This window comes from Ovis aries, chromosome 11, assembly GCF_016772045.2.
Source record: "Ovis aries strain OAR_USU_Benz2616 breed Rambouillet chromosome 11, ARS-UI_Ramb_v3.0, whole genome shotgun sequence".
In the NCBI taxonomy this organism is placed as follows: Eukaryota; Metazoa; Chordata; class Mammalia; order Artiodactyla; family Bovidae; genus Ovis; species Ovis aries.
In genome coordinates, this window is record NC_056064.1 from 13,742,828 (window position 1) to 13,759,653 (window position 16,826).

A 16,826-nucleotide genomic window follows, 5' to 3' on the forward strand; every position below is an offset into this window, starting at 1 on the left:
GGTCCAGTGGTTAAAACTTCACCTTCCAATGCAGGGGGTGCAGGTTTGATCCCTGGTTGGAGAGCTAAGATCCCGCATGCCTCCTGGTCAAAAAAAACTGAACGTAAAACAGAAGCAACACTGTAACAAAGTCAATGAAGACTTTTACAATGGTCCTCTTAAAAAAATTGAGGTTACTTTGGGGGATGTATTCACAGGGACGGGTAATGAGGGAGCTTTCTGGGATGTTGGGAAAGTTCTCTGTCTTGATCAGGATGGTGGATACATTGTCGGGCTACACACTTAGGATTTGTGGATGTTGCTATAAATTAAAACTTTGTTGATGCTAGCTGCTTAGTCATGTCTGACGCTTTGCAACCCCATGGACTGTAGCCCACCAGGCTCCTCCATCCATGGGTTGTTTCCAGGCAAGAATACTGGAGTGGGTTGCCATTACCTTCTCCAGGTGATCTTCCTGACCCAGGGATTGAACCCTGGTCTCCTGCATTTCAAGCAGACTCTTCACTGCCTGAGCCACTGTGGAAGCCCAAATGATAACTTAGTATAAAGTATATAATTCCAAAGCATCAAACGTGAACAGTGGCAGCCACCTCCTTACTGTAAACAGTTGCTGCATGGCCCTATACATTCTTTCCCATTTGCCATGTATGGTTTATTACCATTGAAACTTACAGACTAGCATATTTCAGGGGTGGGCAAACATTTCCCAGAAAGGGCTGGATTGTAACACACTGGTAAAGAATCCACCTGCCAGTGCAGGAGATGCAAGAAACTCGGGTTCGATCCCTGGGTCGGGAAGATCCCTTGGAGTAGGAAATAGCAACCCACTCCAATATTCCTTCTTGGAAAATTCCATGGACAGAGGAGCCGGGTGGACTACCATCTGTGGGGTCACAAAGCGTCAGACATGACTGAGCACATCAGTGCGTTAGCAAGTATTTTAGGCTTTTGAGGCTTATAGTCTCGTCACAACTGCTCAATTCTGCTGTTGTAGACAATACACAAGTGAAATATGTGGCTCTGTACCAATAAAGCTACTTACAAAAGCAATTGGATGGACTTCACTGGTGATCCAGTGGTTAGAAATCCACCTGGCAAGGCAGGACACAACAACAACAAAAAAAACCAAAAAACAATTGGCTGGCTGGATTTAGCCTGTGGGCTACAGTTTTGCTGAACCTTAAAACTATATATCCGAAAGAGACCTGAGAGGCATCTCACTTCACTTCTTCGTCTTTGGGATGAGGAAACAGATTCAGGGAGGAGAAATGACTTTCCCAGGAGATACTAGCACAGAACACCGGGGAGATCCTGGATTTGGAGTCGAATAGAGCAGCTGTTTGTGGGTGTGGCTTTGGGAAAGTTACTTAATTTGAGTCTTCATATTAGCACCATATGTCAATGGTGATAATAGTGGAATTTCTATCTCCTAGAGTTATTGGAAGGATTAAATTAGATAACACAGAAAAACACCTTGTAGGGGGCTTGGACTTTGTTTCAAATGAAGTGCTTTCTCAATCATAGCACACAGCTCAAGGGCTCCTTTCTGTATCCCTTCCTTCCCTTTTCCTAAATCACAACTTCTAGGGGAAGTTCACTGACAAACACATCCAAGTGTTTACTACCTGTGAAGTCCTCCGGGGACAGCTGCAAGCTTGGGACAAATGGCTCCAGGAGGATGTCAGATCCTACCACCCAGCCCTCAGCTTCCTTTCTAGAAATCCCTTCCAGCTCTGTGCTTTTATTTCCCCAAACAAGCTGCTATCAGATGATCTTTGCCAGGAAAACTCCTAAGGGTAAAGGAGATTTCGCTCATTTGATTCAACAACCCACCTCCTTCTTGCCGGGTCATTTTTAGAAATAGGGTGTTCCCAGGAGCTTGGAAAAGATTAAATTAAAAACGAGCGACCTAGTATGATATTAAACTAATAAATACTACACCTGGCATAGACAGCCTTCACTCCAGAGCAATAATCTAGCCCTTCTACTACACCCATGAAAAGTGAGGTTGGCAGGGGGCCCAGCACACAGCAGGGGCTGTATAAGTGTTTATTGAATCAACAATATGGGCCAGGCTAGTGTTCAGAAAAGAAAGAAAGGCAATACTCTTTACTAAGATTTCCTGGAATCTGTTTTCAGATTAATAGTCAAAGAATTGTTAGTGAGGGATCCTCGTGGTACTCTCCTCTGTATTCTTCCCACAAACCTGTGAGCTAGGCAGCATCAGACCTGCTTAATGATGAAGAAATAGAGGCTCTAAAAGAGTAAATACTGGCCCAAGGACCCACAAATGGTTAAGGAGTGGAATCTTGGCCTTGAACTGAGGACTCCCTGGTGCTCCATTAAGTACCTTCATTCTGGGTCCTTTGCATCTTCCAAACCCAAACGGGATGGGAGAGACAGAGCATAGCGAAGCACCTTGAACAGTTTCAGGGCAGAGAAATCTTGTGATGTGTTAGAGAGAGAGAGGTCAAAGTCTTTCCTGTCTAAGGCGATTCCAGCCACATAAAGAACTCTAACATTTGTACAGTGTTTTATGGTGTGCAAAGAGCTTCCTCCTTTCATTTGATCCTCAAAACAGTCTCACAAAGAAAGCAAGGCAGGCGTTAGTATTCACACTTCACAGACGAGGAAACCGACGCTCATAGAGGAAAAAAGATCCACCGAAGATTCCAGTACCACCCTCTATTGATCCAAGTCTTCTGAAGCTGGACTCTACAGTCCTCCCCACAACATTGTGTTTGCACCGTGATGAGATTAGCACAAGGCACAGCCCAGAATAGATACAAGATTTAGGGATAAGGTAAAAAGAGTTACCCCCCATTCTAGTCCTGAGGTCACGCTCAAGTGGTGGAAAAGCTGGAACGGTGTCACTTCCCCTTCCACGGTGGACACGCGCCTGCTCTGCTGGGTGGTGTCTGCTCAGGAGGTCGGTGACATGATCTGAGGCATGAGTGCCCACTGGGCCTCAGCTAAGGGATGAGCAAGGTCTTTTTAAATGCTAGGTGACTAGACACAGACGCTGCTCCCAGGCCTGGGGGTGCAGAGCACACAGGGCTGCTGAGTCAATGCAACAGACATTCATTGAGCACTACTGGTGGATGCTGGGCACTCCAGAAGCTGTCCAGTCGTGCTGAGATGAATGTGATTCCGTTGCTGCTCTGAAAGAGTTGGTTTTATAATGGGAGAGATAGACACAAATACACTCACTTCTCTTTCTAAAAAAATGTTTTGTTGAATTATTTTATGTTGTTTTTGGCCACACTGTGTGACATGTGGGATCCTAGTTTTCTGATCAGTGACCTAACCAGTGTCCTCTGCAGTGGAAGCAGAGTCTTAACCACTAGACCACCAGGGAAGCCCCGTATACCCACTCCTATTGCTAGACAGGGTGGGACAAGCTTTACAATAAGCACGGTGCTGATCGCTTCACATAAAACATCTCCTTTATTCTTCACAACAGCCTCTGAGATAAAACTATTCCTTCTACCTTTGGATTTCTCCATTTGTGCTCAGAAAGCTCGAGATTTACAGTGAGATCTTGCGTTGCCTAGCTTCACACATTTTCCGTAGTTGCCGAGAGGCAGCAACGATAGGGGACTCAGGGTAGGGCTTGGAATCAGGCTGATCTGAGTTTGCAACCTGTCTCTACTGCTTCCCAGATGTGACCCTGGGCAAGCTGCCGCTCGGAACCTCAGTTTCCTCGTCGGTCAAAAGGAAAACAGTGTAGAATTTGGCAGGAAAGATAAATATGCAAGCCACTTGGCACAACACATAAATAGAAGCAAATGCTAATAATACTAGGGGAATCAGCCAAGTTCTGTGGGGACTCAGAGCGCTTGAAGGGTAAGTAGAATTTTGACAAGAACTCAGAGAACATTTCAGGCAGAAAGAATTATTAAGCAAAGGCTTGCAGGCATGAAAGTAGGTGAGGAGGTGATGGGGGCTGCAGAGGGCAAGCTGAGTTGTCTGGACCCTGGAGGGATCTTGCTAATGATGATGCTGGGAAGTTAGGGAGGACTGATATGAGCAAACATTGGATGCCACGCCTGGGGTCTGAACCTCTCTCTTTAGGCAATGTGCGTGTGTGCGTGCAAGCTCAGTTGTGTCCGACTCTTCGTGAGCCCATGGCCTGTACGGACTGTAGGCTGCCAGGCTTCTCTGTCTGTGGAATTTTCCAGACAAGCATACTGGAGTGGGTTGCCATTTCCTATTTCAGGGGCTCTTCCCGACCCAGGGAGGATCCTTTCTGGGGGGGATCTGGGGCTCCAGCTGCAGGCCCCACCAGTCCTCTTTCTTCCCAACTCCCACCTGGCAACCACCGCCGTCCTTGACACCCTTAGGAAGCCTGGTGTGGGCACAGAGAGGTGGGGAGAGCATGCTGGAGCCCCACGGCACCGCAAGGACAGGACAGTGGCCATCCCTGATCCAGGCTGACAGTGTCTGTCTGCCGTGGTTTAGAGCTGAGGCCCCAGGATGAAGAGATGCTTGGCTTGACTTCCACAGCCTCAGTGGGGGCATCGTGCATTGGTCCAGTGGCTGGGCAAGGGGGAAACTGGCAACTGGTGGGCTGTGTGCCAAGGCATGTCTGAGTCACAGGCTGGGGTTCCCAGACAGTAACCTGCTATCTTCCCTATCCCCCCAGGGAATCAGGCATTAAACAGCAAATAAAAAATAAACAGGGAGGGAGAGAGACAGAGAGAGGGAGGCAGAGAGTGAGGGGGAATGTCCCCAAGATCCCGCTGGACGGAGGCAGCGTGCGTTCTCCCCGCCCGGCCTTTGCCCAGACCTCAGCCTGGTAAGAATGTTCCGTCACAGTCTGTGGGCTGGACCTTGGCCTCTTTCCACACATTCAGAATCACCGGCTAATGAAGTGGATATTGTTTTCTGGTCCATCTCTCTCACCCGATGGCTAGTTCCCCTCCACGGGCCTCGCTCAGCAGCGGTGTCAGGAGTGATGTAGAGGCTGACCGTTTCCCATCACTGTCCCACACACCTCATTAACTCCTCCTTGCAGCTGGAGGTGACCATTAAGGATTAGGAAGGCCAGCGGGCCTTTCGGAGAGCAGGGGGGCCCGCGGTTTCCCAGAAGTTCCTGACCCCCGTGTCCTCTCCCGTAAGACACGGGAGGTGACCTTCTGGGTTATAGAGCCATCGGAACAAAAATGCATGCCCGCAGCTCTTAGGGAATCACTTTTTTTTTTTTTTTAAATAAGAGACTTGCTTTTAAAAACAGAGGAATAGATTTGAAACTTATAAAAACTAGTGAATGTAACAAAAAAGAATCAGATTCACTGATTCAGAGAACAAAGTAGTGGTTACAAGTGGAGAGATGGAAGACGGAAGGAGCAATAAAGGGGCAGAGAATTAAGAGGCAGAAACTACCAGGCAGAAATTAAACTAGAAGGATACACAGTACAACACAGGGAATCTAGCACATATTTTCTCATAACTAAAATGATTAGCGGACTTCCCTGGTGGTCCAGTGGTTAAAACTTCACTTTCCAAAGCAGGGGGTGTGGGTTCAATCCCCCGTTGGGGGGCTAAGATCCCACATGCCTTGCAGCCAAAAAACCAAAACGTAAAACAGAAGCAATCCTGTAACAAATTCAATAAAAGCTTTAAAAATGGCCCACATTTAAAAAGTCTTTAAAAAATGATTAATACTGTAAATTTATGTATATTTTAAGTAATGTATATTAACTTAAAGTTACGTATATTCTTAAGTTATGTATATTCTACCACAGTAAAAACTTAGAAAAAAAAGAGGAATGAGACAAGAGCACTTCAATGTGGAATAAAAGAATATTCTTTGGAATCAAAGAATACCAAAAAAAAAGAAAAAAAGAGTACAAAATTACTTTACAAAATTACACCAGAGGACACCTGAAGCATTATCTATTGAAAGAAATGTCTCTGTTTCAAATCTGATCTAGCCCTGGCCCTGGGAGGCATGTGATCCTTGTTGGGTGAAGGAATAAATGAACGGTGTATTTTCACGACAGTCCTGTGATGAGTCAAGGTGGACAGTGTCTCAGGAAGTGAAGTGCCTGGCCACAGAGTGCGGAAGCCGGTGGCAACGCCCCATCCTACATGGTCACTTTTCTCCAAGCCGTCTTTTTGTCTCCTCCGAGATCTACCACTTGCCAAGACGCTCTGGTGAAGTCATCCCGTGAGGACAATGGTTTGCACCGAGCACCTACGAGAAGACAGGTGTGGTGCTGGGTCCGGGTTGCGGCGCAGTACTGGGCTGCCAAACCAGCCCTGCCCTCAGGAACAGCACAGCCCGACCGGCCGCTCCTGGCGTCCAAACAGCCCTGCTCCCTGGTCCCGAAGCTCATTTTCACCGTGGTCTCCCATGGCTCGTTAGTAAACATTTTTTCTAATCTATGTGAGTATTCACTTAAAAAAAACAAAAACAACTTTTGTTTTCTAAGTTATAAAACTAATAAACTTCACCCTAAGATCCAGCAATCCCACTTTTGGGGGGTATACCCCAAAGAACTGAAAGTGGGGATATTTGCACACAAAAGTTCACAGCAGCACTGTTCGCAATAGCTGCAGTGTGGGCAGTTCCCTGGCAGTCCAGTGGTTAGAAGTCAGCGCTTTCACTGCTGAGGGCCCAGGTTCACTGGCTGGTCAGGAAACTAAGATCCCACAGACCACGCAGGATGACAAAGAAAAAAGACAGCTAACGTGTGGAAGTAACCCAAGTGGCCAGAGCAGATGGATGGATAGGCAAAATGTGGTGTCCACATATAGTGGAATATTTTCCAACTTTGAAACAGGAAGGGGATTCTGGCAAATGCTACAACACAGATAAACCTTGAGGACATTATGCTAAGTGAAAGAAGTCAGTCCCAAGAGCACAGATACCGTATGATTCCACTCAGAGGAGACACGGGGAACAATCAAATTTCTAGAGAGAAACCACAGTGACGGTTTCAAGGCAGGGTGGGGGTGGTGGAAGTGGGGAAGGGGTAGTTACTGTGTCAAGGGTGCAGAGTTTCAGTCTGGCCTGATGAAAACCGTTCTAGAGAAAGATGGTGGTGATGGTTACACGACGCTGTGATGCACGTCCTACCACTGAAATGTACATTTAAGAACATTAAGACGACACATTTTGTTTTACCACAGTTTTTAAGAACCTAACAGACACTGCAAAACAGAAAACAATCAAAACTGGAGAAAGCAAAAAGAGAGGCCCCTTTCTCGTCTGTTCACTCCCTGCTTCCCAATCCCCAAGTGTCTCTCTCTCTAAGCGTCTGCTGTTCAATTTACCTGCTTCCTGCATGCATGCTCACACTGGGCTGTGTGCGTGTGTGTGTGTGTGTGTGTGCGATTAAAAAAAAACAAACCAAGGTCACTGGTTCCCTCTTTTCTGTTGTATGCTGTCCAGAGGAGACTTCAAGCCCATGGGCAGCGGGGACAGATTGCTGGGTCTGAATGTCCATTCCATCCCGTGGTAAGGGACTAAAGGACTTAACCTCTCTGGAGCTCAGTTTCTGCATCTGAAAATGGGTACACCATTAATCCTTGTTCTCTGGAAGTTTCTCCCTTGACCTGGACTCTGAGAGCAATCAGGGCTCAGGGAAGTCTGCCACCAGGGAAGGTCGGGGAGGACCTTCCAGGAGGCGGTAAACGCCTATTTACAACATGTGTTTCATCTTTCCGCAGACGGTCTAGCTAAGAACAGTTTATCTTTATCTCTCCAGCTATCGAGAGCAGCTGTTACAATACAGATATCCTTTTTAAAACAGTAGATCCTTGGAGTGAAAACTCATATTTCAAACTTTAAGAAGAAGTGACAGAACAGTATCCAGAAAATATCTGGGACCCAGGGCACATGGGTTGGTAATATTAGGAAGATACCGGGGTAGTGCATTATGTGAAGCGCTTGGAGTCAAGGTGCCCAAGTTCAAGTTCCACCTTACAGAAACGAATAACCTTGAGTCATGCAAACTGTAATGCTGCCAGCCTCAGTTTCCTTGCCCAGAAAGAGGGCATCATATTTCGTATTATATAAGATTACTGTGAGGATTAAACTGCCATAGAATGCAAAAGTGCTTTGCAAACCATACAGCTCTTAAGCCAGTGTAAATGATTATTACTAATTTATTGTGCTAATGGATTTATGTCAATATTTTGCCACAGGCCCATGCAGTAGCAGATTCTTTTTTTTTTTTTGATTTTTCAAGAACAAAAATAATTTTCTTATTTTTTTTGTCCTTGGAATATATAATCATTGTAAAAAAAATTAAAGCAAAATGAAAAAGTAGAAGTTTCAATAATCATAGCTGCTGTTGACACTTTGAAATCCTTATTTATTTAGAGAGATTTCAATAGATTAAATGAGAAAAAAGTTTCAAACATTTTTATAGTATGACCCTAGTAATAGCTTATGAATTACTCCCAATCAAGTATTAGTGAAGAGAAGAAACATGCAAGTTACTAATTAACATCATATGAGACTTCACTGGTGGCACAGTGGATAGGAATCTGCCTGCAGGAGACATGGGTTCAATCCCTGGTCTGGGAAGATCCCACACATCTCAGAGCAGTAACAAAGCTCATGAAACACAGCTACTGACGCCCATGTGTTTGAGCCTGTGCTTTGCAACAAGAGAAGCCACCGCAGGGAGAAGCCTGCCCACCACAACTAGAGAAAATCCCTGCAGCGATGAGGACCCAGCACAGCCAAAAGTAAAATGAATGAGCAAGCAAAGTTTTTTAAAAATGAGAGAATATGATCTTTTACATTTTGTATAATCTGGAAATTCTACCAATGGTTTATAAAGAAGTTTCATGTATTTAAATTATAATGATGTACTGGTTAGGACCTAGGTTCCACACGGGTGAAAATGGATACACCATAGTGTAAATTCATAGTTTGGATGCAGATTAGCTTAGAGAATGCGCAGTGTTGTCACAGACGGAGCCTTCATAAATGTTCGTTGCTACTATTGTCCCTAATAGTATATTAAGTTTATTCTGTTCCCTGCTTCTGATGACAGTTAGCTAGTTGATCCAACTAATCTGTGATCACCTGAGGTAAAGTAGTAGGATTCTCAGTTTACAAGGTTTGAAGGTAGAACAGAGGAAGAGACGATTGTATGAAGACTCTTCGAAAGTCAGGAGTGGTGGGTGGTAACGGACAGATAGTCAGGCTGGGTGATGGTCCTGGGACTTCTAACCTGTGGTTACCACCCTGGCTTCTTTGGTCTAAACTTTAACCACTATACTGAGATTTCACGTGACGTTCTCTCTATCTCCCGGTCCAAAGCTGCTTTAGCGCTACTGCCGGATTTGCTAATATGTGAAGAAATAGTACTTTTTACCCCTCTGCCAAAGATGGAAAATATTATAGGAACCATCTCATAATTCAGAGCAGAAAAAATTTCTTCCATTTAATCTAATTCTACAGTCTTTCCCCTGTCCCTATCAGATAGGAGTTGTTAATACGTGGTATATGCAAAGCTTGGGAGAGAATGAGAGACAGTTTTTTGAAGTTTTAAAGTTACTTTTTAAGTTTAGGGGAGAATGGGTACATTTATCTATATGGCTGAATCCCTTTGCTGTCCACCTGAAATGATCACAACATTGTGAGTAGGCTACCCTCCAGTATAAATAAAAAGGTAAAAAAAATAAAAACAAAATGAAATGTTAAAAAAATTTTTTTTTGATGGTTAAAATATTGGGAAAAAGGTTTCTTTTTAAAACCACTTTTGCTATCACAGGAAATATCTTCTGTATCATGGAAAACACACACCTCTCCCAGTTTGCAATGAATAGTGTAAATAACATTTGTGAATTTAACCACAACAAAAATGTGCCACCTTTTAGGTGGTCTTTGAGGTTTACCTTTCAAAAACTATTTCAAGGAGCTAAGTTTTGGGTTTTTTTTTTTTTTTTCTCTGATCACTGCTGACTGACTAAGGACTCCAGGCTGTTTACACGGGAGAGCTTTAGATACGGTTATTTGTGTGGCATTGTATCAAGGCCTTCAAATATTTGCCGGGAGGTTTGGTGGAAAATGTCTAGGCCAGTGCAAACACTGCCGGCCCCAGAGAAATCCAGGAGGCTCAGAGGGCCATTCCAGAACCCACGCTCTGTTGTATTGTCCCTACAAGGAAACCCTCTGAATCCCTGTCAGACAGAATGAGCCCATTACAGAGACCTATATGGGTTCACGTCATGAGAGTCTCCTGATTTAGCCACCGCTGGATCCGATCATTCCTCGTCTGTGACAGGTACAGTGGAAAGCCGTTGATCTCACAGTCAGGCCAGCTGAGCACCAGCCCTCCATCTGCTGGGCCACTTACTTGCTGGCCCTCTCTGGGCTCTGACTTTCTTAATATTAGAAGGAGATGACTGAACACAGTGAGCTCTAGGATCCCTCTCTTTGAACCTATCCATAAGGGCTTCCCTGCTGCCTCAGACAGTAAAGAATCTGCCAGCAATACAGGAGACTGGGGTTCAATCCCTGGGTGGGGACGATCCCCTGGAGAAGGAAATGGTAACCCACTCCAGTACTCTTGCCTGGAGAATTCCACAGACGGAGGAGCCTGGCAGGTTACAGTCCACAGGGTCACAAAGAGTCAGATGGGACTTAGTGACTAAACAACAACAATCTGTCCATAAAGTACCTCTTGGGTGTAGTCACTGAACCAGGCCAGCAGCAGATGATACAAAGGAAAATAGGTTCTTTGTCTTCAGAAAGGTTGATTGAATGTTTAAACTCTTTTATTATTTCTCAGCTAGCTCCCAGCAGTTCCCTACAAGCTCACAATCTCAGAGGGTATACATGGAAACATAATAAATTTTTCATCAATTGTAATATTTTGTAATATATCACAATGCGTGTTGAAATAACACTGTCTGTTTCCCTGAACTAATATTGTCTGCCCACTCTGAATTTTTGTACAGGTGACCACACACTCAGAAGGCCAATGTCTGAATAAATCAATCTGTAATAACAGTTACATTTATGTGTAACGATGGCCATACTTTATTAAGCACCTACTATGTACCAAGCTCTTTGTTAGGTACTTAAAAAATTTTAGCTCAAGAATTTTCACAACAGTCTTGTAAGGTAGGCCATGTTATCTCCACTTTACACACAAGGAAAACAAGACTTTTAAGAGGTAAAGAAACCAGCCCAACTTCATATTTATGCTAAGAGGCTTCACGTTTGGCTGTCTGTGTTTCCAGAGTCAGGTTCCCTAGCCCTGAACCTCTTACTCTGAGTATAATGTTCTGCATTTTACAAAGTGTCTATATATATGTATATATATATGTATACATGTATATATGTTTTCAGACTTTGAAGACAAGCAGATTCAAGCATAGAGAGCTTCAACTTGGTGCTCTGTGACAACCTAGAGGGGTGGGATGGCAGGGGTTTTTGGGGAGGGAGGTTCAAAAGGGAAGAAATATATGTATATTTACTTATGGCTGATTCACACTGTTGTGTGGAAGAAACCAATACAACACTGTAAAGGAATTATCATCCAGTTAAAAATAAAACAATAATAATTTTAGAAAAGCATAGAGAGCCTACATGCCGTGCCCCAAAATCCCTCGACTAGAGACTGGCAAATATGGGACTCCAAACCAGGTGTTCTGACTCAAAACACCAGAACTTCCCCTCCTTGCCACATCGCTTGTGCATTGATGACTGACTTGCTTCTCTGTAGGATTTTTTGAACTGCCCACTTCCGGGTGGGGCCAGCATGCCACATGTATCTCCCTCTTCCTACTGTTTATACGTGGCTTCCTATTTCCTTCCTCAAACCTACTTTTCCTCCAATCCCCCAGTTCTATAAATGGTATGTCCATTTTTCGACTGGTTCGTGCCTCTGAACAAGATGGCATCCCTGTCCCTGACACCTGTATCTTACCTTCAGCCACCCCTGTTGGATCTTCCTTCAGAGTAAACCCAGAAGCTGGTCCCTTCCCGGCACCCCCATCAACACCCCCTCCATCATCCCAGGCGTCTTTCCTATTGTCTGATCTGGTCCCCTGCTTCTGTTCTTGCCCCCTGTAGTCTGTTCTCTACAGAGCAGCCAAGGAGTTTTCGTCCAATCAAAAGGTAATGTTTGGACTTCCCCTGTGGTCCAGTGGTTAAGAATTCATGTGCCAATGTGGGGGATGTGGGGGACATGGGTTCGCTCCCTGGAAGACTCCATAGGCTCTGGGGCAACTAAAACTGTGCATCACCACTCCTGAAGCCCACACGGTGCGATTACTGAAGCCTGTGCACGTAGAGCTGGAGCGCCACAACAAGAGGAGCTGCCGCCCTGAGAAGCCTGCACACAATTAGAGGAATCTTATGTGCAGCCAAAATAAAAAAAAAATATAAAAATTTAAAGAGAGATCATGCTGTTCTCTGCTTCTAAATAGACAGTGGCTTCCTGTCTCACTCAGAGCAAAAGCCTGATGGAAGGTACTTGACTCCAGCCACAGGGTCTCCTTGCTGTTCCTGGAAACTGCCAGGCACGTCCCTGCCCCAGGGCCTTTGCACTTGCTCTTTCCCTGCCCTGGGTGATTTTCCCCAAAGATCTCTCCCTCAAGCCTCTACTGATTTGTCATCTTCTCTGTGAGGCTTTTTCCTGCTCACCCTTAATAAAATTGTAGCCCACCCCTTATTTGATATTCTCAAGCCCCATTCCCTTGCCTTTTTTTCTTCTTGTTCAGAGCATTTATCTTTATCTGACAAGTCATGTGCTGAACTACGTAATTGGTTTGTTGTCTGCTTTCTCAACACTAAGCCCCAGGAAGGCAGGGATTCCTTTTTTTTCGGTGGGGTTGGGGCAGCGAGGTCGGGCTCATTCTCTGCTGGTAGAATCTCCTAGTGCCCTCTGGGCAATCCATATAACCCCAGAATCTAGAACAATGCCTGGCACGTAGTGGTCCCCAGTAAGTGTTTTCTGAATGAATGAGTGAACGAATGAAAAACTCCCCTGGTGTTTGAATTTCAGTCCTGCCTGGTTTCATCTTTACACCATCTGCAGAGCAGATCATTGGTAGTCACATGGCAGTTCTTCCGAGGTATGGTTCATTTACCACTGCCTCTTCACCTGAGCCCAGCTCCTACCCAAGAAGCTCTCCCAAGATGCTTGGGTGATGCGTGGCGGTACTGGGAACTTCAGGACTAACCTGTATTTTGTGATTGTAACAAGGGACGTTGACTTGGGCACTGTCCTAGACTCCTGGATGTTCCCCTCTCCTACAACACTCTCATTTTTAGGAGTCACCCAGCTACTGAAGGCCAACCATTCTGCTTGTCGAATGATAATTATTCAAATGTTGCCTGGTCATATGAGAAATGTTCAGCCACAAAGACAGAGAGTGAAGTAGGCAAGAAAGAAACCTCATATGAATACCCATCATTTCCCCTCCTCTCTAAAGGAGTAAATGCCCTCGAAGAGCCCCTGCATTTCTGAATTGAAGAGAGAGGGCAGGAGCACAGGAGGAGAGGCAAGGGTATTTATTTTGTAATTTGTGAAAAAGGAGTCACTGATCCAAGCTTCTGCCTGAGATATTGAATGATAGGATTGTCATTCAAAATTTCTTTGGGGGTGACGCAGTCGATTAAAAACAAAGCATACACTTAATTTTGTGAATGAGGAAACAGACATCAAGGAACAGTTGTATTTGCCTTCATCTACCCGAAGTGTCCCTGACCATCTCTGGAGGAGTGTGTCCTCATGAAACCCAGCAGTGAGAAAGAGAGGAAGAAGTGAAACTCATTATTCAAGCCCTCCAACCCCGCCCTAGTGTTGAGTCATGGCTAGGAGCAGAGAAGGCAAGCCTGGGAAGAACTTTAGAAGTGGCCTCAGAGATCTAGCTGGAATGGTTCCTAGAGATGTTGAGAGCAAGCTTAGTGGTCCCTGGCACGTGGGGCAGGGCAGAGGGGATAATGACTCTGGGTCCTGGTCACATGGGCAGTTCATGACTGGAGAAGAGCCAGAATTCGCCCATCGTCAGATGCCACATGGAGCCATGTCCAGGGTCTCCTTAAATGACCTCGGTGACCAGCCGGTCTCATACCCTCATTTTCCAGATGAGGAAACAGAGACCAGTAAGGCAGAAAGAGCGGTGAGGCCAAGAAAGATATTTAAAATGGACCTTCACCCCTTCGGGTTCTCTTGAGTTTATTTAAGCAGGCCTTGCAGTTCTTTCTGTCCTTCAGTGTCAGAGTAACTGATCCATCAATTCTGTCTAGTCTCTGAGGAAATGATCTTGAACTTGAAAATCAAATGCCTAGATTCACTGGACCAAGTTAATTTCTTGTACGGTCCCTTCTGTTCCATGCCAGTGTTTCTGCCCGGGAGTGGGGTCAGTTTGGTCAGGGCAGAGGGAAGTATAGAGGGCTCTCCCAGGGCCGTCGCTTAACAACAAGGAAAGGAGTGTCCTGCTGGTTAACGAACTCCGGGTAGGTGAAGCGCACGCTGGGGAGCTGGAAGAAGACTCAAGGAGCCATGGGGCTTGTAAGCATGCTTTATTTTGGGGTGGCTGATGCAGCAGCCAAGGACTTTCCGAGTGGCCTTATTTAGCACTGCCAACAGAAGGGGCGACTCTCCAAAGAGTTGTATAATGGTGCGCCTGTACCATATCCTGTATGAGCTCATTTATCACGTACACGTGCTAAGTCATTGTCTACAGGAAATGAGGTGAGAGAGCCTGGCCACCGCCACCTTGGGAGAGCTTGACTGTGGCCATCTTGGCCTGGTAATGCTCCCCCACAGAGGGACACTTAGTTCAGGCTCCCCAGAGCAGGCTCTCCCAGTGTTCTTGGCATACAGCAGGTGCTAACCAGGTGATTGTTGGATTGCCCCAGTAGATGCCATGCTGGAAGACCTGCAAGCTATCGATTTCGCCATTGGCCAACGGATGAGTTTACCCATCACGCAAATACTCTACGTCCAGAATTATACTCAGAATTGTGTGATAGTCAAGAGACATATGTGTGTTTTTATTCTGATCTTCATGGGTCTACAAACCTTGTTCAGTTCCATCCCCCGTGACACAAATTGAGCAAACTGTGAGACAGTTCCCACGTAAGACCATACAATTGAGAAGACTGTGGGAGTGGATGTGAAAGCAATTTTTAGCAAATTAATTATTATTTATTTTTGGCTGAGCTGGGTTTTCATTGCTATACATAGGCTTTCTCTAGTTGCAGTGAGCATGGGGCTACTCTCTAGTAATGGTTTGTGGGCTTTTCACCAAGGTGGCTTCTCTTGTTGGAGAACATGGGCCCTAGGGTGTGTGGGCTTCAACAGTTGCGTCACATGGTCTTATTTGCCCCGTGGCATGAGGAATCTTCCCGGACCAGGGATCAAACCTGTGTCCCCTGCATTGGCAGGCGGATTCTTAGCCACTGGACCACCACGGAAGTCTCAGCAACGTCTCTCCATTGTTGTGCTGATGTAACACTGCGTGCATACTAAGTCATGTCAGACTCTTTGTGACCCTATGGATTGTAGCCCTCTGGGCTCCTCTGTCCATGGGATTTCCCAGGCAAAGATAATGGAATGGGTTGCCATTTCCTCTTCAATCCCGAACCAGGGATCAAACCCAAGTCTCCTGTGTCTCCTGCACTGCAGGCAGATTCTTTACTGCTTGAACCCTCAGGGAACCCCGATGTAATAGCGATGGGGTTCCCGTGTAGCTCAGTTGTTAAAGAATCTGCCTACAATGTGGGAGACCTGGGTTAGATCCCTGGGTTGGGAAGATCCCCTGGAGAAGGGAACGGCTATCCACTCCAGTATTCTTGCCTGGAGAATTCCATGGACAGAGGAACCTGGTGGGCCACAGTCCATTGGGTCTCAAAGAGTCAGACAGAAAACTAACACACTTTACTTTTCAGGGCTGAGTCAAACCACAATGATTTTCATGGGCAAAACAAGCAGAGCCTGGCAGGCATGGAGTCGCAAAGAGTTGGATCTGACTGAGTGACTTTCACTCAGTAGTAAAGATCATCATCACCGTCATCATCATAGCTGCCTTTCTCTGAGCAGTCAGTGAAGCTGCTACTAAGTACCTGCTACTTACTAGCACATGCTAATTACTTTACAGATGTTGTCTCATTTAATCTGCCTAATGACCCTAGCAGGCTAATATTACCCACTTGTCTGAGGTCTCATAGCCACAGAAGCTAGAATTTGAACCCAAGTCCATCTTGCTCCAAAGCCACGTTCTTGGTGTTGACACCCACAACCCACTCAGCCTTCTGCCCTACTCTAGGCCTGTGTGTGTGTGTGTGTGTGTGTGTGTGTGTGTGTGTGTGTGTGGCTTCTTTAAATATGACTCTAAGACCTTTTAAACTCTCTCCCCATCGACTGGCCACCATGTCTTTTCGGACCAGTGGCTCTCAAACTCACACAAAAGGGTCCAGATGAGTGAGAAAAGAGGGGGAGCTGGCTGTAACCTGGGGCTCCTTTGCTTCCACCCAGCCTCACCGTCAGGTGGAGCGTCACCCCTGCTGCTCTGCTCCCTCTGTGCCCCCAACCTTCCTGTTTTCCTCTGTGCAAACTTGCTCTCGTGAGGTCTGCCTGAAATGCCAGGAATAAAATTGTCTCTAAAGCCAACTCTCCTTGAGTTACCTTAGGGCATGCCTCTCACCCCGTTCCTCACCCAGGTGTGTTTCCCTGGGGGTGGGCTCGGGTCCCGTGGGTGCCCAGTAACTTCTCCCGCCTCAGACTGTGCCTGGAAGCTGCAGCTCTGCTGTTCTGCTCTCAGGGCCTCTGGCATTTAGGTGCTGGATCACTTTGTTTCCTCTTATTTTTTGGCTCTGCCGCGTGGCCTGCAGGGTTTCAGTT